Here is a 26173-nt window from a genome sequence, read left to right as displayed (position 1 = left end):
AACTACATTTTGTATGCAAAATACACTTTTTCAAGTCGTATATACATAAACATGTGTCCCCTCTGTGTTAAGAGAATCGGAAAGTTTCAGAAACAAAGATTCTCTCAATTTTTGTCCTGATCCATCTATATAAAAACCTGTCTGAAAATGACCTGATCAGAATTGTGCCACTTTGTGATGTCACAATGTTTTTCGGGTTGTGCAACCATTAACCAAGGTAACACCCGCCCACCATATCACCTGCATCTCCTCCTAGAACACCATTAGCCGCGTTCACACTGCGGTACTTTTCCCACAAAGGTTCATGCGAACTTAGTTCATGCGAACTCTTTAGTTCGCATGAACTAAGTACAGATCGCGTTCACACCAGAAAAAGTCCCTGGGGGTGGATTAGGCAAATGAAGCCGCTGACGTCACTTCTTCTTCTTCTGCTTTGGGTTTACTGGCAGGCCGCAACCCACTTCACGGCGTATACTGCCGCCCAAAGTCCCCGGCCGGAAGTCCCCGGAGTTGGGGACTGGCTTCAGTAGAAGCTGCTGGGAGTCCCAGCAGCTTCTACTGAAGCCTTCCGAGTAAATCGCCAGAACGCCGACACCTCCTCATCTCCACCGCTCCCATGTTTTATTTTGTGTTGCCATAAGTTAGTCTCTCTGCGTTTCTGCGCTGGGCTAATGCTAATGCTAATAATGCTAATGCGAGGATAATAAAATGGCGGCTTCACAAAACTTTTTGGGAGTTTTACGGGGCGTGGTTTGCAATTCGCCCAGCCAATCAGGAATATAGCTCTTTTCTCAAAAAAGAGCCGCTCGAAAGTCCCTGCTCTCTAGCAGGGACTTTCGAGGGGGTAAAAAGGTTCGCATGAACTACTTTTAGTACCGGCTCTTTTTGGTGTGAACGCGATCATGAACTAAGTTCGCATGAACCTTTGTGGGAAAAGTACCGCAGTGTGAACGCGGCTAATGTGTTTTTTTAAACCAAATATCTCTCAGAGGGGCGTGGCCAGCAGCAGCTCATTAGCATTTAAAGCTACAGACACAGAATCAGCACTTTTAGAACAAGGCTAATTAATACAGAGGGGTATTCGGCATGCTACAATGCACAAACTGTTTGGTATTTCGAGCCAAACACTTCAGAGACATGTAGTGTATCTGAGATTGTTGAAAAATAGTATAATATGAGACCTTTAAGGGCTCATGATCTATGTCTTCTAGGAAATCTGACTCTTCCCAAAAAACGTGCGTAAAGGTCGTCTGTGCAAGAAGCAAGTAGTCAGGTTTTTTATTAGGCGACCTCTGGAAGCCGTAATTGTGATTACAGGAGCAAAGTAGAAAGTCATGTGAAGTAGTGGCAATCAACTACTCAACTCAACTATGAATACAGGGAGGTTGTGGTTGGTCAGACAAACATGAGATTCTTACCCAATGTTCATGTCCCGTGTAAAACTAAATGTGTGTTGACTTATTTGTCACTAAGTTACGTAACAAACATACACATTTTAACCGAACCCATGATCCTATAAATCTGAGTTTTGTTTCAAATCAAAACGTGAACCATGTGTTCAAAACTATTGCTGTCAACTTACTCTCCAAAAGTTATATGTATGGTTTCCTGGTAGTCACTTGGCAAACAAACTATTGTGACGTTTACTGAATGTCTTCCAATATCAGAGTAGCACATGATAACAAAGGTCCTACGTAGCTGTGTGCATAACAGGATGTACGATCACCTAGAAGAGCGTCAGGACTGTTTTAGGAATATGATAGCTATGTGACAACGATTAAGATGATTCAGCCTCTATGGAGACAGACATATGACCGTCATGTTTATGGCTTACGCAGGCCTTAGCTAATCTGAACTAAACATTGAATACTGCTTTGAACCGGTATTCTTCCATCTTGTGACTGTAACACTCTCTTGGATATATAAGCATGTAAAGGACACTATTCTGGGAACTATTTGTCCCATGCAACTCTGTGTGTGATGACTACTTCCATTCTTGCAAGGATAATAACTGCATGTATCCTGATATTGAAGCTCAAGCCGGTGACGACGAGTGATATTTTTCATTCAACATTTAGGTATGAGGATGTGTTGTTAAAAGTACAGACACATTTTATGTTTTGTTTTATGTTACATTGGAAACAGCAATTGCGGATTAGGTCCAGAATGAGAAAATAAGTTGATTCAAGTTAGATGCTTGTTGTTCAGTCCCCAAACCGATCAATAAACATCAATAAAGTGAGAAGGATTCATCATCACTTGCTCTTCCAGCCTACATTCCCCTAACGTAATCATCGTCTTAGTTTTATTTTAAGTTCTCCACCAAAATGACTGATTAGGTAAACTAAGCTTAAGTTTCACTGAGAGCTGTTTCTCTATATCGAGACGCCATGATCCGAAGAAAAGACGCCTAACATTTCAGATGCAAGGGCGTAGCAGCCGCGCACGGTGATAACACTTATTGCCCGAGGGCGAAGCCATGAATGTAACATCAGATTTCTCTTTCAGACAGTCTTTTATAAACACCCAGCGAAAAGTGAAAAAACACATCTCCATTAATGGTGCTCTTAGCATCCATTTGCTACCTGCAAATGAGACACCTGCGTGTTCTAGTGAAACAAGCGGCCTCGGCACCCTCCTCCCATTTACACTGGCAAAGATAACAGCAAGTAGTGAGTCGTTGGCAAATAGGGGAGGTGAGACCGTTAGTTATGAGGGATGATGTCGATTTATCATGATATTACAGCTCTGACAGGGAAACACACCTGTACTTTTTGATGTAATTTATTGAATGGTTTGTGGATGCTGAGCGAGAGAGGGAAAAAATTAGTGCGGCTTTAATTACTGCTGCTGCTGGTTAAAATATTAATGGGGCACAGAGTGTTGCATGCTCATTTCTGTTGATTTTTAATTAGCAGTAATTCATTTCGCACAAAGCATGTTGATGCCTGTGCCGCAGACATTAGCGAAGAAGCTGAATAAAGATGTTTTTCAGGGGGTAGAGACAGAAAAAGAGAGGCAACGTGCATACTGAGAGGCGCTGGGCACGCATCTCAGACACTCTCCAGGCCACAGAAGAGGCAAGGACAGACGTCTGTGAAGGGGGAAAAAACCCTCCATCAAGACTGACAAATCCAAATCAGCGTCTTCAACTGCCGCTTTGGGGAAGAGAGCAGGGAGGAGCAGGCAGAGGAGGGGATGAACTGCGGAGAGAAAGGAAATGGATATAAGCGGACTGAGTGTCTGCGAGCAGAGGGTCTATGGCTGCCGTCTTATCAGAGCTCAATCATTAGACACTATAGCTTAATATGTGTTGTCTTCAGATGCTGAACAAAATCAAATTAAGTCCCAATGACCTAAGAGACCACATTCCCCTGCTTTTGTATAACCAATCTTTTGTAGGATTGGATACATTCTGCGTGCTTTTTTTGTCGTTAAATGAAACAATTTGCTTCTAAGTGACAGATGTGCGCAGGCCTATTAGTACACTGGCGATTAGGAACCTTCCAAAGGATGGAGGAGAAAAAAAACACACCCACATCAGGTATATTTTAGATCTCCTTTCAGACATTTCAGTCAAAGTTTCACCCCATGACCCTTTTACAAGGAAGGAACACACCATCATCGTTTTCACCAGCCTCCTCTATTACGCAGAGTTCCCTCCGCCTCCTCCCCCCTCCCACGCCCCCACCCCTCCCCTCCCTCTGGGTGTGCGTGCCACGCCAGAGTCCGGGTTGGCATCTGGGAGGCTGTGATTGAGAAGTGTAAATAAATAATAATCCCTGGAAAGGAGACCGGCACATCAGCATCTGTCGACTCCCCAGCTAATAGTTTTTATTGTGGTGCCATCAATTTAGCACTCTTTGTTTCCTCGATTCCCCCTCCCGCATCGGAGCAGATAGCTCCCTGTTTTTTAATTGAACTGAACAGATTTTTGTTTAAGGATCTCTTCTTCCTGTTTGTGGCGTTTCGAGTAAAATCCAGGCGATATACTGTTGATGGTTTTTACACAGCAGCTCTCGCAGATCCTGTGCAGTGTGTTTTCAGAATGTGTTAGACATGTCTGCTCACTTGTGCATATGCAAAATATCAATGCCTGTGTGCAGGGATGCATGCACTTGAATTTGGTGAGCATGTATGTGGGTCACGGTCAGGACATGATTTTATGCAAAATGCTAAAAAGTGTAGCCTTTCAAACATTGAGAATCTCCATCGATACGGTGTAGAGTGTGTTTTATCGTCCACAGAGAAGAACCCTGTATCAGTTCCCATCTCGTTAAACTTCAACTGGAGATGATTGCAGCCAAACCGGGAATGTTCACTGATTGTCCCACAATTCCAGATGACAGACACACACCGACTGAAATAAAAAAACATTCAGTGAAAAGCAGCGCTCCCCCTTTCAGGGTGTGCTGTGTGCGAGTTTAAAAGGTAGAAATATGCTGGTGTTTTGTGGACATGGGAAGCGGGCTGATGGGTGCATAAATAAGGCATGTTGGAACATCTGGTCTTTGTTGTGCGTTCAGCTTTTTAATGTCTTCAAAGAGCAACTCTGACGCATCGCTGACTACCACTCCTTGCTCCTGCTTCATTTTAGCATGGAATAACAAACCATCTTTGGGGAATTTAGTCCCTCTCTCTTTTAATTTGGTTATGCCATTGCTCCCCCCCTCCCCCTCCACTCCTCCATCCCATTTAAGACAACTTTCTTTTTTACTCAGTTGATTTTAAATTTGTATACCTTAGGGAACGCTGGTGTATGTCACTGAAGTCGCCGGCTGTGTTGCTGCGAGCGCAATTAAAATTCACGCACACTTTCCCCGTCCCCATTCCCCAGCATTCTTCTTCTTTGGACGGCACCCGAGATGGAAAAGTTGTACACTTCTGATTATATGCAGAATAGATGTAGTCTGGAAGGCGCCTCTCAACACAATTAAGCACCCAACGCCCATAAATTAAACACATATAGGAGTTCATTTCTGAATGATATTCCTGTTGACCATGAGAGTTCTCTGCAGCTTGTAGCCTACTTTCATTCTGAGTGTAGTGTCTGTGTTCAACCAGAGCTCTCCTACTCAACTTAAATCAGCGATGTGACACATTAGGAAATGTTAGCAGCCCAAAACAGAAAAGTTGCCGTGTCGCGGGCGCCAAAGAGACGGCGACACTTTCACAGCGTGTCATGTTGCTATTTTAAGAGAACTAATTCACTTTGGCATACGATAATTGAAAGATGACGGCAGACTGTATTCCCTAAGAAAATGATAATTCACAAGTGCTTTCAATGGGAGGAAGTGTTGAGGAACAAAAGACATTTTTATGACTTCAGTGACGCAGTGTTGTGGGATCTGAATCCTGTGGAAATTGGAAGGCACGCAGAGGTCACGCCTGTTTCGGTTTTAGTCTCATGAGTGATATGACAAACAACTGATATGCATTGTTATGGCAAAGGAGTGAATACAAAACTAAATTATTTCTTTGGAAAGATTAAATGGATACATTTACAGTGTTGTACCAGTGGTTCAAAACGGTTGAACTCTCTAAAATATTACAATTGTATGGGAAATCAAGAATCTAAACTTAACAAATCCCAAATAAAATCATGGATTCTGTAACATTGCTTGGTTAATATGTCTGTTAAAATCAGAGGCAGCCTTTTTACTTGAATTGTGTCTTTTTGTAACACAAAACCAGCAGGAAACAGATATAAAGGCCTCACTACTACTACTTGACATTTTGGCACAATGGTGGCAGCATCAAGCCTTCTGCAGGCTGCTGTGTGGCAGTCTGTATTATACTGTATGGCTGACCCCTCCCACCATCACAGCTGCAGGTCCTCAGTCATTAGGTGATTCAATTAGATGATGCAAAAGATCTGTTGGAATCTACAATGTCAGAGCAGTGGTCATGAATGTAGAACTAGAAACAAATCTGTGACAGAAAATCATAACATTAAAAGACAGACTTAACAACAGTATGATGTGTACTGTAAAGACACAGTATGCTTGTAGAGTCACAAGTTGTATAAGAGGTGTAACAGTTGTAACAACTGTAAACAAGTTGTTAAAAAAAACACTTGCTCTCATCAATACATTTGTCAAGTCTTTAAAAAGATGTTGTTGTTTATTCTTTATATCTACCTATATCTGTTCTAATATCATTGTTTAAGAATTGAGGATCAAATGTTGCAGCATTGGAATCACGAAAATAATTACTTGAAATACAAGTTACATTGTGTCATAGGTAGGTAGGTTCTTTGTTTGTGTGTTTGTGGTGTATGTCTATTATTATTATTATTATTATTATTATTTTTAAATACTTTTTCATGTCACCAGTATCTTTATTGAAGAGACAGTATTGAAAGGAGGAGACAGGGTTTAAATAACTAGACTACATGTTTTGTTTACTTCAAGATTAGTCTTAAAAATGGAATGGAAGTATCCAGTACTTTGCTTCACTTCAGTGTTACAATCTCTCCATTCACCTCTCAGCTGCCTCCATGCTCAATGCATCATTCAGGTTTGAATCAAATACCAAGGTATGATTTACATTTTGATATTCACAAGTGCCTTAATCATTTCAATTGTGCATCATGAAGAGACCTAATCTGACTGATTCTCAGCTGATATCTTAACATTCTTGTGTTTCTGCTTTTGAAGCTTTGCAATGGCACTACCGGCCACAAGGAGCTCTGCTGCACATGGAGATGCTTTTGAAAAAGCTATTGGAGGCTATTTAAAATCATGGTTGTATTTGTATCTCTTTATATTCCAACAGCTATCACAAAATAAAATGTGTTGACGAATAACAAAGGCCATCCATTTTAAGCAGTACAAATTAAGTGACAGGATAGCCTTATGTATACCTTCACACACTTTGCACATATGAACATGACCAAAATCATCATGAAAGCATAGCTGTGAGAAAACAAATTGCCAATTTTGTAAGCAGACACAACATCTTTCAAGAAACAGCGTCTCAGGGCTTCTTAACATTTAACAACCTATTAATGTGTCATATACCCACGTAACGGGAAGAAACTCAGCTCACAGATGATATTAACAATTGTTACCTAAACGAAACACAAGTCTAACACCAAGCGTCTAAATCAGCACTTAGCGAAAACGGGCTAACGAGCTAACGGCTACTTTAGCACATAACTGTCAAAAGCGATCTTTTCCATATCATGCTATCTGCACAAGCCACAGTTTCCATATGTATAATGCAGTGCTTGAATTGGTCCGGTACTCACCGGTACGCAGAGCCTTTTCCTTATCAAGCTCCACATTTGTGGAATCAGCTTCCAGTTTGTGTTCGGGCGGCAGACACCCTATCCGTTTTTAAGAGTGCGCTTAAAGGTCACATGTCATGGCCATTTCCACTGATCATAATTCCATTGTTGAGGTCTACTAGAATAGATTTATACTGTGCAATTTTCCAAACTCACATTGGTTTCGCATACAGCATCTCTGTAAAGTATGTGTATTCACTCTCTCCACTAAACGGCTCGTTGCAGCTCTTGCCACCCCCCCCCCCCGCCCCCCCTCCCTGTGAGCCCAGTGTGCTCCGATTGGTCGGGACCAGTCGGGACGTTGTGAATCGCGCAGAGCTCCGTGGAGATGTGATTTCCTTGTTTAGCAATACACAGCGAAACACAGCCAAACTCACCCTGAGCACACACAAAGTCACAGCCGAAGTAAAAACAATAAGTGTGGCTTGATATTGAGTAAGAAAAAGGTTGATAAACGCTGTGAGAATGGGTCTGCAGAGAGAATTTCGCCGCGATCCCAACTGTCTGTTATCAGCCTGCAGCCAGGGAGGAGAGATCAGCAGAGCTGCATGCACTGAGTGTGTGAGGAAGTCCGTGGATTGGTCAATTTGGACCAATCAGCAGGGGCTTAACGTAACGGCTCCGCGGACGTAACGTAACGGCTCCACGGATTGGTCCATTTCGTTCTGGGGACGACATGACATCATGATGTCCCCGGAAGAATCAAATGGACAGTGACGTATCTCCAACGAGGCGTTTTGGGGAGGTATTTTCTGTTTTAGAGTTTTACTCCCTACATGGTGTACTCTGCACACCGTTTACATGCATAAAAACCTTCATAACACACAAGGGGACGGGTACTAACCGGAAAAGCATGACATGTCACCTTTAAGACCTTCCTTTTTGATAAAGCTTATAGTTAGGGCTGATTAGATTCAGCCCCTAGTTTTGCTGATATAGGCTTAGTTTGTCGGGGGACATCTTACTTCTTCCTTCTCTGTCTATACCTGTGTACTCTCATGTTCCGATTAACCCAGCTTCCCCAAATGTCTTTCTTTTTGTGTCCTGGATCGCGAGCCCTGGATCACGAGTCGTGGCTGTGGTCATGGATTATAAATCCTGGATGGATATCCTCGTGGATTCATCTTCCACGTATACATTTCCAAACATTTGGACTACCTATGTTGCAAATGTATTATCTTTTCAATTTACACACGGCATCTATTGCACGTCTGTCCGTCCTGGGAGAGGGATCCCTCCTCTGTTGCTCTCCTGGAGGTTTCTCCCATTGTTCCCTTTAAACTGTGGGTTTTCTCTGGAAGTTTTTCCTTGTACGATGTGAGGGTCTAAGGACAGAGGGTGTCGTATTGCAACCCAGTCTCATGGCATTTCGTGTTCACCAACACGATTTGTAATCTATTGATTCGTGTTCACCAACACGAGTTTCCCCTTTTTTTCGTGTTGCACAGCACGATTTTAAAAGCAATGTATTTCTACTGGTAATGTATTTCGTGCCTGCAGCATGTCTTTTTCTCCGGTCGGGTCATGGAAGACCGGAAGCTGTGTGGTTCATAAAAACATGTTCTTACTCAATATCAAGCCACAATTATTGCTTTTATTTTAAATCGTATAATTTCGGACTTTTGTTGCCGTCTGTGAGGAAAATAAATGGGGCTCAGAACCTCAGGATACTGAAATCTATATTTTTTAAATCTTTTTTCCTTCTAATTTGTTATTCTTTTCAAAATAACACACTGTTATTTACTCACCAATAACACTCAATTATCCTTGCTTTTATTTATTGGTTTAATTCCATAATCTCTGGCTTTTTTGGCGTCCGTCAGGAACTGCATTTCAAAATAAAAATAACCGGAAACAGACGTAGGCATTTCAAGCGATTACCCAAGATCCTCAGCTATGGTTTAAGCTCGCTGATTGGATGTTTTAGCCGCAATGCATGCTGGGATTTGGTGTTTATATTATATGAAATCCGGAAAACATTTGAAAAGAATAAAATAATACTTAATTCCGAGTGCTCTTGCTTTTCTCTTTGAAAGTCATCACATAACGGCATTGTAATACACGGTTTCGGCTGATCTGATTCATACATGTAGATAGGTTATATTTACACTATAACATTTGTAATATTGGGCTATATAAATAAACATTGATTGATTGATTGACTTCTGATTTTTACCCATGTGGTACTGGCACTTCTTACTGAGTACCGGCAAGGTGCTGGTGGTACTCAGTAAAATGCCGGTACTCAGCCGCCAGCGGCACGTCATGACGGCCCGGACTGGCCATCGGGAGGACCGGGAGGTTTCCCGATGGCCTGGTCTGTTAAGCAGGGTTGCCAACTCTCACGCATCTGGCGTGTGACACACGCTTTCACTCTCAATCTCACGCTCTCACGCTGCCCAAACTATTCTCACGTCAAAAACAAGATGAACCGGCGATCGTTTTTGGTTGGTTATTTACAATGTTGAGTTGACATTAAGTTGAGTTGTGGATCCGCTCCCTCCCCGCCCCCACCACTCTTAACAACGTTAACAGACAGCAGAGCAGTGGAAGCCGGTTGGTCAATACGGAAGTGCCACACACTGCAGTTCATACATGGGCCGCTAGGGACTAGCTGCAGAAAGGAGCAATTTCCATAGACCCCCATGTTAAAATGCCCAACTTTACAGCAGAAAAAAACATGTTTCTACCCATGGATGCAATAAATATTATTATCGATATAGTTAGATTCCACCTTCATGATTATGAATCTGTGAGTCAATTGTTTTCTAACACGACCCTTTTATTTATATTAGGTCTTAAAGTTTTTGCATAAATTAGGGCGTGGTCACTTTGATGGACACGTACATGCCTCACTGTCAGCTAACAGCAACTTGTCCACTCTGCTAGGCTACAACCATAGAGGCTACAACGTTAGTTAGTCATAGTACTGTACTTGACCCTTTAGCTTTAGCCGTGTTCGTGGTGATTGTGCCTTTTAGGGAATATTGTTACAAATACCAGACAATTAAAATGTCGTGCTGTGCGCTTGAATGTACTAACAGAACTTCCAAGAAGTCTAAAATGATAATATTATACATGTTAACCCCGTTCGCAGGTGTTTGTGTGCTTGGTAGCCAGGGTTGGGTTGTAACGGAATACATGTAACGGCGTTACGTAATCAGAATACAAAATTCAAGTAACTGTATTCAGCTCGCGTTACATTTGAAAAACGAGTAATCTGATTACAGTTACTTTCGTAAACCTGAAGTGAATACATTTCGGATTACTTATTGGAATTATTGGTGGAAAGATTTCCTCTCAACATGTAATATTCATTACTAGTAGGTACAGCCGATTCGAATCATCAGAGCCGCCACAGATGGACCAAAAAAGCGTTTGAAAAAAAATCGCGGGTCCGCTCGCTCAGTGAAACAATAACAACGAAACATGGAGGAACAAAAGTCTGCGTTTAAATCGCGTGTGTGTGTATATATAGGTGTGTGTGGTTAAAACACATCAGCCTGCGGTCGCTCTTTAGCCTTACTAATTATTATTTCTGAAGGTACACACAGTGAAGGCGGTGCGTGAAAGGCGGTGCGTGAAAGGCGGTGCGTGAAAGGCGGTGCGTGAAAGGCACTGCGCGGCGCGCTCGTATTCTCAGAGGCTGAGTTAACCCTCCCGCTGCCTCCTGGCGCTGCAGAGAGGTCATGAAGTGAAGGAGGTTTTCCTTCTATAAAACAGCTGTGGGCAGCAGATACTGTGAGAGTCACGGACATGAATTCATAGATCAAGGCAGACTGGTGCACACTCTCCTGTTTTGCCAATCCGGTGCTTAAACAAATATAGCTCTACACCCCTGGCCGAAATGTCCTTAAAATGAAGTCCGAGTTCGACATTTTAATTCATGTCCTCCCAACACTGGCAGGACAGAAGGCGACACGCCCGTTCTAAGCCGTGTCCCTCTCCTCACATCCCAAGCTGCATCCCCAAAACGTGTATTATGTTGTTACATCGTTTCAGATGTGATGTTTCAGTGTGCTCTTGATACGCCATTAAAACAGTAAAAACACGTTCAGTTTCCTTTTGCTTTTTGTGTCTCCTGTTCACCAAAACATACCCAGGAAAAAGAAAGTAATCCAAAAGTAATCTAAAAGTAATCTGATTACACGTAACTGTAACTGTATTCGGATTACTTTCAGAGCCATGTAATCAGTAATCAGTAACTGATTACATTTACAAAGTAACCCTCCCAACCCTGTTGGTAGCTTAGCTTGTTACTTATTAGCCAGCTAAGGACGTAACCCTTTATGCATACACAGGGTTTCCCACACATAGACTATACTTGGGGGCGGGCCGCCCAGGTATATTAACGGCCGCCCAAGTATATTTCGCGACCCATTTAGGTTTTTTATTCGTCCGTGACCACGACGCCATCTGCGATCGATTAACTTGTGGACAATGATCCCTCGCTCCCTTGCACTGATCTCGTCTCCTTCTGGCCTGTTAAGTGGCCTGCCTCACACAGGGTGACTGGCTGTCCACATGATGTGGCCTGCCTCACACAGGGTGACTGGCTGTCCACATGATGTGGCCTGCCGACATGGCCACTGTCATACAGATCATAAATCAAAGCCCTTGATTGGTCTCTGTGTGTCATTCAAGCTCGGGATAAGCTCAGCTCAGGTGAGGTAAAGGACTCTGAGTGTTTAGATAGTTAACTTAGTATAAGTTCTCAGTGGGTCTCAAATGGTGTGGTCACCAGTTATGCAAACACATATTAAGGTGAAAAAAGGTAAGATACACTTTTAAAACTTGTTGAGAGAAAACTAGTCTTTGCTGCTGCCTCAAAGAGGAGCAGGGGGGAGAGGATGGAGACAGGAGAGGCTGATTCAGGAGCACAGACACACTCACAACTATAAATGAACCAAAAATAAATTAATAAACAAGTTTCAGTGTTTTTTTCATATTGGAAATGGTATGGTATTGGTTATGGCCATGATTTTATGATTATTTAAATGTATACAGTTCTGTTTAATATAGGTGTTTCCATAGATCTAGTCTCTATATTTTCCCCTCAAAATGCACCAGATTGATGCATTTAACTCCAAAATAAAAAATAAAATCTTACCGGGGGGGCATGCCCCTGGACCCCCATAGAGGATTTGAGGTCGACCCCCACTAAAAATCACATGGATAGGTTCCTAAATACATTTATAAATACATTTATTTTTTTAAATAGTAACCCATTTCCATATGTAGATTTAAACTATAGGGCTATCATTATGGGCCCTGCCTGTACCTGTTCGCTCTGCCATCGCGTGAAGGGTCTGCTAACAAGCGACCAACAGAAAGGTTAATGTTGTTGCACGTCACCTCACCCCCCCCCCCCGCTACCGCTATTTCAGATATGTGGGAAACACTGGCAGTTAATGGACCAGCACCAGAGGTGTTCCCATACACACAGGCGTTCGAGCGGTTCTTCATGAAATCCCAGAAGGATGAAGTGCTCTGACAAACAGTGCCATCTTTGCGCAAAATGATTATACAGGAATGAAAAGTCAATAAATAAACATGTTGTTAAAACTTTTTTTTTTTTTTCGGGCACCCCCCCCCCCCGCCCGCTGCCACCACCCGCCCAAGTATATTTCAGATCTGTGGGAAACACTGATACATATACATTTTAGTTTATGATTCAGCCTTGGGTAAGACTTTTATAGTCTATGGCAGGGGTGGGAAACCTCCGGCCCCCGGGCCGTATACGGCCCGCGAGACCATTTGGTGTGGCCCCCGAGGTAATTTATAAACACACACAAAAAAGAAAAAAAATTAAGAAATCTAGACCGCAAAATAATTAAACAAGCGAGTGCCTGTTTTTCCTGGCAACGGTCATGGTCCTTGAACACAACACGAGCATCACGTGGTATATGTCTCGTCTGACAGGGGCGCAGTTCTGACGGAGAGCACCAGAACGCCGCTCCGGGACTTTAAAAATTGCAGAACCCATAAGGAGCTGTACACATGCCGCAGTTTTTGCGTGGCTGTGTCTTTAGTTGAAAGCCCAGTGGAGATCTGTTCATCTGTCATACTGAGCATACAGTCAATAACTTTGTTGTTATTAGCATCTGGTTAGCTAGCTATGCTAACGAATATAAGAAGCTTTTTCTCCAACCAGTGAGGTAAAGGCACATCTTTATATGATCATTATAGTTATACAAAAAAAAACAGGTATAAAATACTATATGACAGTAAAAACAAGTTGTTATTAATAAACAAGAATACAGTTTAAAAGGAGAGTGATTTGGAAAATATTCATAAAGAAAAAGTAAATCTGCTTACAGTTCTGTTTCATATGGGTGTTGAGATGTATCCATAGATCTCTTCATTTTGCTCTCAAAGTGCACCAGATTGATGCTTTCAACTTCCCGGAGCATGCCCCCCCGGACCCCCCTAGAGGAGGTCCCCCCCCCCTACTAAAATCATGTTCACATGGATAGGAAACTAAATGCATTTGCACATATCTTGTGTCCATATCTTTCTGTTTGGTGGTCATGCCACACCGTGCACGTGCATGCATGTGCGAGTCATGGCAAGATATCTGGACTAAGGTTGCTTTTTCTTTGCAAAGCATGAAAGAAAGGCCAAATGAATGGGCTGTGATTTTTAAGCAGAGGTCAATATTTTGTACGGCCCTCAGAGGATGTTGAAAAAATTGAAATGGCCCTTGAGAGGAAAAAGGTTCCCCACCCCTGGTCTATGGCTATGACGCCCATAATGCTAAACGGGAGCAAATGTTAATAGGGGACCCGATTATCCCAGTGGTGGCCACCGGAGCTAACGGAGCCGCAGGAGGCTAGCTCCAGCCGGCGTCCCGGAGCTAGCCCACTGCGGCTCCGTTAGGTCCGGGCGGTGGAGTCCGTCTTTTCTCAACGTGTGAATGACAAGCATTAAGAATAACAAAATATAGCTAATTCTCTTGCAGATTGTATCATTTGATTATGAATGTGACGTTTATATAGGGGATTGGGGAACTACACTGTTAGCAGTAACTTGGTATGCATGTATTTCATGTTAGCTTAGCTTCTTAGCCTGAGCTAGCTCTGTTTACTTGCCCTTATTTGGAGCAGGCGGGATTAGACTCTGACGTCACAGTCGAGCCATTAGTGGCCGACTCCGACTCCGCCTAAGGGCTTCACGGCAACTCTGCAGAATCCTATGGGTGACGTCACGGACACTACGTCCATTTATATACAGTCTATGGTCAATCCCCGACCCGTATTGCGCATGCGAATATCTAAAATCCAGTAGAAATGATAAAAATTAAAAGTTTGCTGCTTATTGTTCTACTAGGCCAGGGGTTGGCAACCCGCGGCCCTTTAAGCCCTCTGCTCTGGCTCCCTTGAGCTTAGACAAAAATAAGAAGGAAATAAAATAAAAGTATTTGTAGGACTATTTATATTTTGTTGCATGGTTGAAAATGTTTCGTATCTTGTATTTTGAGGTGATACTGTGACACATAAATAAAAAACAAAACGGTTTTAATTAGGTCAACTAAAATATGCGTCACATCCTGCTACGGTGCCGCGCGAGCTCCTTTTCTTGGAGGCGAATAACCTGATGATGAATAACTCGATGAGCGAACTATGGATAAATCAAAGAAAAGTACCGGAGGAACACAGGATTTAATTCTGTGTGGACAGAGTTATATGCTTTCACAGCAAACGATCCTGGTTTACCGGTATGTTTGATATGTAGAGAGAAGTTGTTAACGGTGGTGCAGCCTTTACGTATCGAGGAACAACAAGGGAGAGGAAGACAGCTGACTATCTTCAGTCATAATTCAATGGGGTATGTAATTTATTTCAGAAAACACTTTTTGTTATATTCCATGGAATGCTCTTAACGTCCCGATAGCAATGAATATATTAAATGCTTTGACAATAAATACATACAAAAATTCATCTCTGGAAGCCGTAGCGCTGTAAAAAGCACGACCAATCATCTGAGCCGGCCCGGCTAAAATAACTGGATGGCCTACCTGCCTGTCAGCCTTCCATCTGTGCACAAATTTATCTCGTGCCCTCATTGGTCATGTGCGCGTTCGTGTGTGTTGGAGGAGGGGCTCTGTAAGAAAGTCTGAAGGAAGGAGAGGGGTCTGCCTGCAGACCTCCACTCTCAGGACAGTTCCGGTGCAGACCTCCACTCTCAGGACACCTCCACCATAGATATATATAAACACTAGATGGCTCATGGGAGATTTTCCAGCATAGCTGACCGGCCGCCATCTTGCCGCAGTCAAAAGTTACTCTGATTCGCGTTATGGTAGCTGTTGTAAGGTGAGTGATCTGCACAAAAATACTCTTAACTCTCTGAAATCTTGAGTGATTTACAAATGGTTTGGTTTATTAGAAACATTATTAGCATGGCTATGATACAGGATGCTTGGACATGTTGAAATTGCAGATTTTCTTTGTGTATGTGGTTGTATTTATTTAATAATAAGAGGCTGTGAGTGAGACCTAGTATTACAAATTTGACCCAGCAACTTTACACTAGTGGGAGAGGCAGAACTGCTCTTTCTTTTAAACATAACTTAAGTTACACATGATTTCTACCAAGTGGTTTGGCTTGTTAAAAACATCTTGCATTATGATACAGGAATTTGCTGGCTTTGTGTTTACAGAAGTACCTGACTATGCCGGACTTTTGTGCAGCCTACGGATGTTTAATGGCGAATCACTATCACTGGGAGCATATATCGCCAACTACTATGTATTTATTAAATATTCATGTTCCATGAGACGCAGCACTATGTTCCCCACATATGTTTATGTTTGCTCAGTCTAATAAACCCATAACATGGTGGTGAAAGAATACCAAAGCTGAGGCTGGACGATGATTGATTGTTGGTGTGCCATGTGTCACCGTGTGTCTTATTGGTTTTGTGTTATACTGTATTTTATTGTGTGCAGCTGGTCCTTATCTCCAAGACACATTTAAAACAAATAACCTTGAACCTTGAAGCCCCATCTCTCCCCACCTGCTCCTGCTTCCTACACCACACCAAGTTGTTCTTCTTAATAATAATAATAATACATTTATTTTGGGGGGCCGCCTTTCATAACACCCAAGGACACCTTACAGGGGCATAGGGGCAATATAGGGAACAATTTAAACAGTGGATTTTGTGATAAATCAGCCGGGGTGAGACAAGACAAACCACAAATGGACTACAGAAGGACACAAAAGGACACATGGTACAGTTTATATTATTCTTGGTCTTTTTTCAATAACATATTTCAAAGGTTCTGGATTTGTTTACAAATCTAGAAACTAGGATGATATGAAGATCTCATGTCAAAAATAATTGTGAGCACATGTTATGTTGGTTTGGTTCTTCTGATAAAGGTGTGAATATCTAAATAATATACCAACATATGCTATTGTCATTAGTTGTGACCAGAGTTGGGTGTAACGCGTTACTGTAATAATATTACTTTGTCGGTAACGGAGTAGTGTAACGCGCTACTTTTATAATCCAGTAATCACACTACAGTTACTAACATTGCCCCGACACGCGTTACTTCGTTACTTTCTAAAATCAGTCATAATCAAACCTCAACAAACACCTGCAAAGAACACATGCTAGGTGAAGCTAACGCACATAGCTGTTGTTTATTTATATCACACACACGTAGTTCTTCTTCTCTGTTTTCCGGTTGTTGCTTGTTTTGAATGACGAATACACACTACCGCTGCCTGCTGGTAAGGAGAGTTATTGCCACTCACGCATGCGCAGTTCGTACGTGCTCGGCTGAAGTCTGGCTCCAGTGCAACACATGGCCAACACGCAGGAGAACACGCTGACGCAACAGCGTGAGCAGAGATAGACTGCGCAAAATATACAGATAGCAGGAGACAGAGGACAGCCACGGTCAGATAGCAGGAGACAGAGGACAGCCATGGTCAGATAGGAAAACATTCAGGAGCTATCTGGATCAGTCTTATGCGACAATGGAAACTGAACTAAAGAGAACATTTGAAACTTTAGCAGTCTGCGTGATCTGCCTGCAGGGAGGGGCGGGCCGGCCCTGCGAGTAAAGTAACGAGTAAAGTAACGAATTACTTTATGCACTTTTTTTTAAAGTAATATGTAATATGTAATATATTATTTTTTTTAGTAACGACCCCATCTCTGGTTGTGACCCTGTTCTTCAAGCTAAGGGATTGCTAAATTAACAACTCTTGGCTTACAGAGTGGTAACATGAGACCGATTCTTTTTTTTAAATATAAATGTATTTTAATTTTATAATTTATTTATAATTTATTTTAAATATTAACAATATAATAAAATAAATGGAAATATATACACCGGCAAATATGTAATATAAATACCTTGTGTGTGTGTGTATAGCTATTGCTTTATCTGATTAATGTTATTTTCATATGAAAGTCCATGATTATAAGTATGCAGTATCATAACTACATCTTTGATATTTATAAAAACCCAAACCGTTTGAAAATTGGTTGAAAATTGAGCAAGCTATGGTTATTTAAATAGTAAACCATAATGTTATGAATGAGAGAACTGCCTGTGGCAAGATGGCGGCCAAGTGGCAACGTCGGTCTCCATTGGCCAGCAGCGCGGGTGAGTCATCTAGTGTTTATATATATCTATGACCTCCACTGTCAGTACAGGAAGTGCACGCTAAGAATTCCAAAATAAAATCACCACTATCAGTACAGTGCCACTTTGCAAACAGGAAATGCACGCAAATACAAAATAAAATCGGATCGTGACGGATCGTGACACTTATATACATATGTGTATATCTATATACAGGGCCGGATTAACCATATGGGCAACCTGGGCAAGTGCCCAGGGGCCCTTGAGCAAAGAGGGCCCTCAGTGACAAGATTAAAAAAAATATATATATATATTTATTATTATTTAATTTTTTTCGGGCACAACCTCACTCATCATACATTGTTTTTAAATGACACTCACTCTTCGCTATAAATAACACAGCTTTTCTATAGGGTCAAATTCATATATTTTCTAAACCGTCTCTGTACTGTAGGTCTCACTATGTATCCGCTCAAATGTATTACTACGCGGCGGCAGTGTATAGCCGAATCACAGACGAGCCTGACGAGGACGTCACAGAGCAGGGTAAAGGTTCGAGTTCATCGGAAGGTCCCTGTGTCTCTCAGGACCCTGCACAATGGGGATTAATTGCTGGAAATGTCCGGGAGGAGACTTTGATGAAAGAGGTTTCATACTTTCATAATCGGGCAACGAAGTATCCAGCATCTCGGAGGGAGACCGATGCTAGCGGCCGGACACGCTCACTGACCAATGATATGCTGACCAGACAGCTTCACAATAGAGAAATCGTTCAACGCGATTGGATTATTTATTCTCCATCTACCGGAGCAATTTATTGTTTTGCCTGCAAACTTGTATCCACTCACAAGCCACAGTAATGCATTTATTCTCGGCTTTAGTGATTGGAAGCATCCCGAGAGGATAACGGAACATGAGACGAGTGGTGAGTACAGAAAATGCATACTTTCACTTATGCATCGCACTAAACTCATGGGCACTGTGGATGCTTCTCTAGGGATGCAGGTCGACACAGAAAGTCAGTACTGGAAGGATGTATTGAGACGTGTAGTTGCGGTGATTAAATTCTTGAGTGAGAGGGGGCTTCCTTTCCGGGGAAATTACGAACCTTTAGGGTCCGCACATAACGGGAACTACCTGGGAATCCTGGAGCTGCTCGCGCAGTTTGATCCATTTTTAAAAGATCATTTGCAGAAGTTTGGGCAGAAGGGACGTGGTAGGACTTCATACTTGTCATCAATTATCTGTGAGGAGTTTATTGGTTTGATGGGTGACAGAACAAAGGAAGCAATAGCAACAGAACTACAGCGAGCAAGGTATTTCTCTGTCATCGTAGATTCTACACCTGACATGTCTCACGTCGACCAATTAACTTTCGTTTTCCGATTTGTGAGTGAGAAAGGAAAAGTCATTGAGAGATTTATTGGATTTGAACCCATTCACAGTCACACTGGGTCAAGTCTGGCTGACTGCGTGATGAAGATGGTCATTGATATGGGGCTGGATCTCTCAAACTGCCGTGGCCAGGCTTATGACAACGCATCCAACATGTCAGGAAAATATAATGGGCTGCAAGCTCATCTCAAGAAAAGCAACCCACTCATACATTACATTCCGTGCGCAGCACACTCCTTGAATTTGGTTGGTGTCAACTGTGTTGAAAGTAGTTGTAGTGAAGCAAGCCAGTTTTTTGATATACTTCAAGCACTTTATGCTTTTTGCTCTGCTTCTACCCACCGATGGAATAAAGTGTTCACTGAAAACATCACACTGAAGCTAAAATCTCTCTCATGTACAAGATGGAGCTGCAGAGGAGACTCCACAAGAGCTCTTTGTGAGAATTACACTGCAATAAGAGGGGCTTTACAAATGTTGGCGGCTGATGACGAAGAGCGCCAGGACACACTCTGCGCTGTGTGGCAAACTTGGGAAACTAGAGACTGCTCTGCTGACAATATTTTGGGACACTGTACTGCACCAATTAAAGCTTACGAGCACTGGCTTGCAAAAGAAAGACATTGACCTAATGACAGCTGTGCGACTTTTGGAATCGCTGCGCACTTATGTTGCATCACTACGAGGGACATTTTCGGACTTTGAGACATCTGCCCGGGCCGTCACCGGCGTGACACAGACATACCAGCACGAGACTCACCGTGTTGGGAAAACACGAGTATTTGATGACGAGACAGTGGAGCACGAGGTGGTACTGACTGGCAGTACAAAATTCCAGGTTGAGACATTCAATGTCATTATTGACAGGTTGCTCTCAGGACTTAGCAAACGCCTGGATGCATACAAAGTCATAAATGATCACTTTGGAGTCCTATTTGACATGTGCTGTGATGACACTGATCTCCGCAGACGGGCCAATATTCTCTCCTCATCATATTAAATTAGATTAGATTAGATTACTTTATTGTCATTACAAAAATGCAAGCACAGTGTAACGAAATTTAAGGATGGTCTAACCAGATCGCAAAACAGTCAGTTACATACACATTTATCAGAAGTATATACCAAAAAAGAATGATACAAAAATAAAGGTAAATAGATGGGAAATGTATAAATAGGAATAAATACACAGATAATAATAAATAAATACAGTGAATACAGAATTGCGCTTCAGCACAGCACACGACAACAACTAGGCAGTATGGGACAGCGTGGGGTTCATTGTCAGCAGTCTGACTGCTGAAGGGAAGAAGCTGTGCGTAGTCCTGTTGGTTCTACCCGGGAGGCTGCGGTAGCGTGTCCCAGAGCGGGTGCCACGTAGGGGGACAAACAGTGTATGGTTGGGGTGGGAAGAGTCTCTGATGATGTTTCGTGCCCTTCGCAGGCACCGCTTTTCATAGACTGAGGCTATGGAGGGGAGTGGCATCTTGATGATGCGTTGTGCGATCTTCACCACCCTCTGCAGTGATTTCTTGTCCTTGACCGTGCAGTTACCGTACCATACAGATATGCAGGTAGAGAGGATGCTCGCGATGGTGCAACGGTAGAAGTTTATTAGCACCTGGGAGGATAGGCGGAGTTTTGCCAGTTTCCTCAGGAAGAAGATGCGCTTGTGAGCCTTCTTGACTAGGGCTGAGGTGTTGGTGGTCCAGGAGAGGTCCTCCGAGATGTGGACTCCCAGGAACTTGAAGCTGGTGACCCGCTCAACCTCTTCTCCACTAAGATGGACTGGGGAGTGCGTGCCGTCTTTGTTCCTTCTGAAGTCCACAATGACCTCTTTCGTCTTCTTGGTGTTGAGAGCCAGGTTGTTGTTAGCGCACCACTCTGCCAGATGCTCAACCTCTTCCCTGTATGCCGTCTCGTCATTGTTGCTGACAAGCCCGACCACTGTAGTGTCGTCTGCAAACTTAACGATGGTGTTTGAGCCATGTACAGGTTTGCAGTCATGTGTGAAGAGGGAATATAGGAGGGGACTTAACACACAGCCCTGTGGGAGACCAGTGCTAAGGATGAGATTCGAGGATGTGAGCTTGCCTATTCTAACATGCTGGGGTCTGTTTGTGAGAAAGTCCAGTATCCAGTTGCAGAGGGAGGGGTCGATGCCAAGGTCACTGAGCTTGGTAATCAGTTTTGAAGGAATGATGGTGTTGAATGCCGAGCTAAAGTCAATGAACAGGAATCGTACGTATGTGTTGCTCTGATCCAGATGGTAGAGGGCAGGGTGTAGTGCTGTGGAGATGGCGTCATCCGTACTCCTGTTCCGACGATAGGCAAACTGGTAGGGGTCAAGTGTGGGTGGGAGGCATGATTTAAGCCGAGCCAGGACCAGCCTCTCGAAACACTTCATGATGGTCGATGTAAGTGCCACGGGTCGGTAGTCATTAAGGCTTGTTGGAGAGGCGTGCTTGGGAACAGGCACAATGGAGGTGTATTTGAAGCACGTGGGGACTTTTCCTTGGGCCAAGGACAGGTTAAAGATGTCAGTCAGGACCCTGGTCAGCTGCTCAGCACAAGAGCTGAGTACACGTCCGGGGATGCCATCGGGGCCAGCGGCCTTACGTGTGTTTGTCCTGCTCAGTTCAGCATGCACATCTGTGGTGGAGAGTGTGAGGGGCAGATGGTCTGCAGGGAGAGTGGCCCTAGTGGCTACCTCATGATTGACCCTGTCAAAACGAGCATAAAAATAATTAAGCTCATCTGGAAGAGAGGGGTCAGTGGACGGGGGGGAGGCCCGGGTGGGTTTGAAGTCTGTGATGGTCTGTAACCCCTGCCACATGCGTCGGGGGTCAGAGGTGTTAAAGTATCCTACTGACTTGGATAAGTCATTAGGAGATGAGCTGATCCAGTTTAGGGCTTTTGTCAGCACAGAGCCAGATAAAACTCCTGCAAACAGACTGCAGGTGCTGCTAAAACATGGACTACAGATAACATTCCCCAATGTTTTTGTTGCGCTCAGGATTTTTCTCACACTACCTGTAACCAACTGCGAGGGTGAGAGGTCCTTTTCACAGCTTACACGCATCAAAAATGAACTTAGGACAACCATGGCTCAGAAGAGACTTTCAGCCCTTTCTTTGATGGCCATCGAGACTGATCTTGTGAGGGATCTGGATTTTGATGACCTAATCACAGACTTTTCAAAGAGAAAGGCAAGGAAGAAACACTTCTAAAAGGTAAGATCCACTGTCTCTCATACACTCATTCATTCACTCTCTCTCTCACACACACACGCTCACTCTCTCTCCCTCTCACATATACTCACACACACACACACACACACACACACACACACACACACACACACACACACACACACTCACACTATCTTCCATCACATATACTGATCACTTAGTTGAGCAACCACACCATTTCATTACATATTATACTTTTGTAACTCTCAATGTTTGTAACTAATAAAACTCCTCGTGTACGTGTACAGCCAGCCAGTCATATTTTGGCATTAAGTCGGGTGCTACTCTGAGGTTTTGAGTGATATTACCTAGGTATTCCTGAGCCATACACTGTCTTGGAATCTTATCCATTGTATTTTGTATTGTGATGTTTGACTAAAAGGGCAAAAGGCTAGACCTACTTTGGTTGAACTATGTGGCTGCGTCCCTGCTTTTGACAAATAGGTGTGCGATTTGACATGCCAGATTGACTGAAAATTCTAAATATTGGTCATGTTGGTAGGATTGGGTAGGTGTGGTGTTACTTGTTGGGTTGGGGGGGGGGGGGGCCATGAGCGCTCAGTGCCCAGGGGCTCCTGCAGGTACTAATCCGGCCCTGTATATATATAGATATATACGGACACCTTGTATTGTAGTTACTATCAGTACAGCCGCAGCGCCACTTTCCGAACAGGAAATGCACGCAAATACAAAATAAAATAGTACCGACACTTATTATATACATAAAGTATATATAGATATTAGGGCTGTCAGTCGATTAAAATATTTAATCGTGATTAATCGCATGATTGTCCATAGTTAATCGCGATTAATCGCAAATTAATCGCACATTTTTTATCTGTTCTAAATGTACCTTAGAGGAATATTTTTCAAGTTTTTAATACTCTTATCAACATATGAGTGGACAAATATGCTTTATGCTAATGTTTATTATCATTTGAACAATGACAAATATTCTCATGAATATTAAACACAACAACCTCTGAACATTACAAATATTCGCCTCAATTCAACCTGGAACCTCTCTCATACAATACAAATGGGGGTGTGTGTGTGTGTGTGCGTGTGTGTGTATACGTGTGTGTGTGTGTTGGATCGTTGGAGCTATGTGCAACTCAAGGCATATGCTCGAACGGGAGCTGCCTGGACGCTGCAATCATGTTGCTGCAATCAAGAGTGTGCTGACTTCTCCTACAATGTCCCACTGTCTGGCTTCCTGCATCAAGTCAAGTGCTCGGTGCAGTTGTGTGGATAGAGCGCTCCTCTGTTTTCATTTAAACAGCTCCTTATATCCGTTAGCACAGCTAGCTAGCACCAGATGCTAACAACAACAATGTACGTAAGGTCTCTCTCTCGCTCGCTCGGGCCACACATACACACACCCAGAGCTATTTAATAGAAGAGTTACGACATCTCCGTTCACTCCAATGGACCACTTTTTTACAGCAATGGCGGATCGTGGAGCCTCTCAATCGTTCCCCGGAAGTTAGCGCCAAGGCTGGCAGAGCTGTGGAGTAGCAGCATAATACACCGTTCGTGACGGACTTTTAAAGGTAAGAAGAAGTTTAAAGATGTATATTGCGGATATTATCAGTACATCTGATTCAAATGAACATGTGTATTAAAGGATGTCAGTGGATTATCCCTAAATTAGTAGATTTAGGGAACGTTTACAGATAACAGATTAAGCTAGCATACCGAAGCAAGTTAGCAACACACGTTGAACAGCCTTTTAATTGTAAATTCCGTTCTCTCTATGTCATTTCGTCCAACATGTTGAATTAGAGAAGAGGGGCTTCTAAACGGGATTGTATGCGGGGGTGGAGGGAGTTAAATATTAGATAAATATAACTTTGGTGCGTGTAAGAGTGAGTGTTTTTAGCAGAGCCATATTGTGTCCTTGTGATTCTGTTGATTATTACCCGTCTGTATAATGTTGCAGCTCAGCTGATTCTGGATTGATGGCAAAGGGAGAGGGACTTAAGTGAGAGTGAAAACACAAGGTACGTTTAATACTACTGTTTTATATAAGTAAACACGTTATCTCCCCAAGGCAATAGGTGTGCTATATAGGTGTGTATAACCCTTTCTCCTGTCTGTTGCTCCCTCTTTCAGCATAAGAACCAGAGGGGGGTTCAATGGAGACTGAATACCTGCACTGAGACCCTCACCCTGCACCCTGAGTCTCAACTCTCAGTGTTTTTCAAGCCTTTCCCTGTTTTTTTGTATTAAACAAAACATTAAGCTTTCCCAATGGTGTGGTTTTCGTTTTGTGAAAATGTGCAAATGCAGTGTTTGTATATAAATCACATATTTTGTTGCTGTTGGTCATGAAATTGCTCCTGCTGACTTGAGCCAGCCATTTTTTCCTCCGCTCTGTGTCAGTGGGGAAGCCGTACATTCGTACTCCTTTCTCTGAGCGATTTGAGCATCCCCAGGCAGCACATCAAACCATGGTGGCGACTAGGAGGCAGCACAGCAAACCATGGTGGCGACTAGGAGGCAGCACAGCAAACCAGGACAACACAGAGGAAAAGGCACCGACAAACTGCATGATATGCTCTTCTATGTTTATTGAATTCCATGTATTTGCAATGGATGTTCCTAAAGCAACACATTTAACATCATCATCATCATCATCATATCCTGTCGGTCTCCTGTCCTTTCTGAAAGCCATAAAGATTACATTAGTCATTTAGATAACTTGTGTCCTCAATTACCAGGGGATTACTGAAACTACCATGAATTTAAGAAAATGGTAGAAATGAATCCAATCTGAATTTTAAAGCATTACTTTAGATCCCCTCCCTCTAAATGTATCAATAAACATTAGAAAGTGATCCTCCTGACTACCATACAAGTTTAAGAAGATAATATTGGTTTGAAAGAATTCAAAGCTATAAATAAACAGCAACAGGCTCTTTAACCAAGGCACTGTTAGTAACATGTAAACTAGTTGTTCACACTAATCCTAATATTATCACTTAATATTAGCAAATTCGATTTTATTTTTGAAAACATATTGATGTAAATACATACACATATCGATTTGTTGTATAAATATTGCAAATCAAAACCTTTATTCACTAATAATTACCAAAAATCGTAGTTCTATCTCCTGTTATCAATGCATTCACATTGCCCGCCATGAACTTCCGGGGAACGATCCCTCGTCTACATGAACCACGTGACGATAACCGTTTTTGGACTTCCGGTGTCGTAACTCTTCTATTAAATAGCTCTGCACACACCCTTCCGGTCCTCCCGATGGCCAGTCGGTACCTGCCGGTGAGCGTGGAAGTGTGGTCTACCACAAGCGGGTGGCAGAAGCGGGGCTGTCAGCAGATGGTATTTTAAAGTCGATGCACTCTGAAACTACGGGGCGGCCGAGAAAAAAAAATACACATGCGTTAATCGCGTTAAAATAATTAGTGGCGTTAATTTTTATTAACGTGTTAACTTGACAGCCCTAATAGATATATATAAAAATAGGGACACCTTGTATTGTTTACTCTCAGTACAGCACCACTTTCCGAACATGAAATGCACGCTAATACAACATAAAATAGCACTGACACTTATTATCTATATAGATATATCTAAATAGATGTATTTATATAAATACGACA

Source organism: Pseudochaenichthys georgianus, chromosome 16, assembly GCF_902827115.2.
Source record: "Pseudochaenichthys georgianus chromosome 16, fPseGeo1.2, whole genome shotgun sequence".
In the NCBI taxonomy this organism is placed as follows: Eukaryota; Metazoa; Chordata; class Actinopteri; order Perciformes; family Channichthyidae; genus Pseudochaenichthys; species Pseudochaenichthys georgianus.
The sequence above is the reverse complement of the archived record's forward strand: the minus strand, read 5'-3'. Positions refer to the sequence as shown.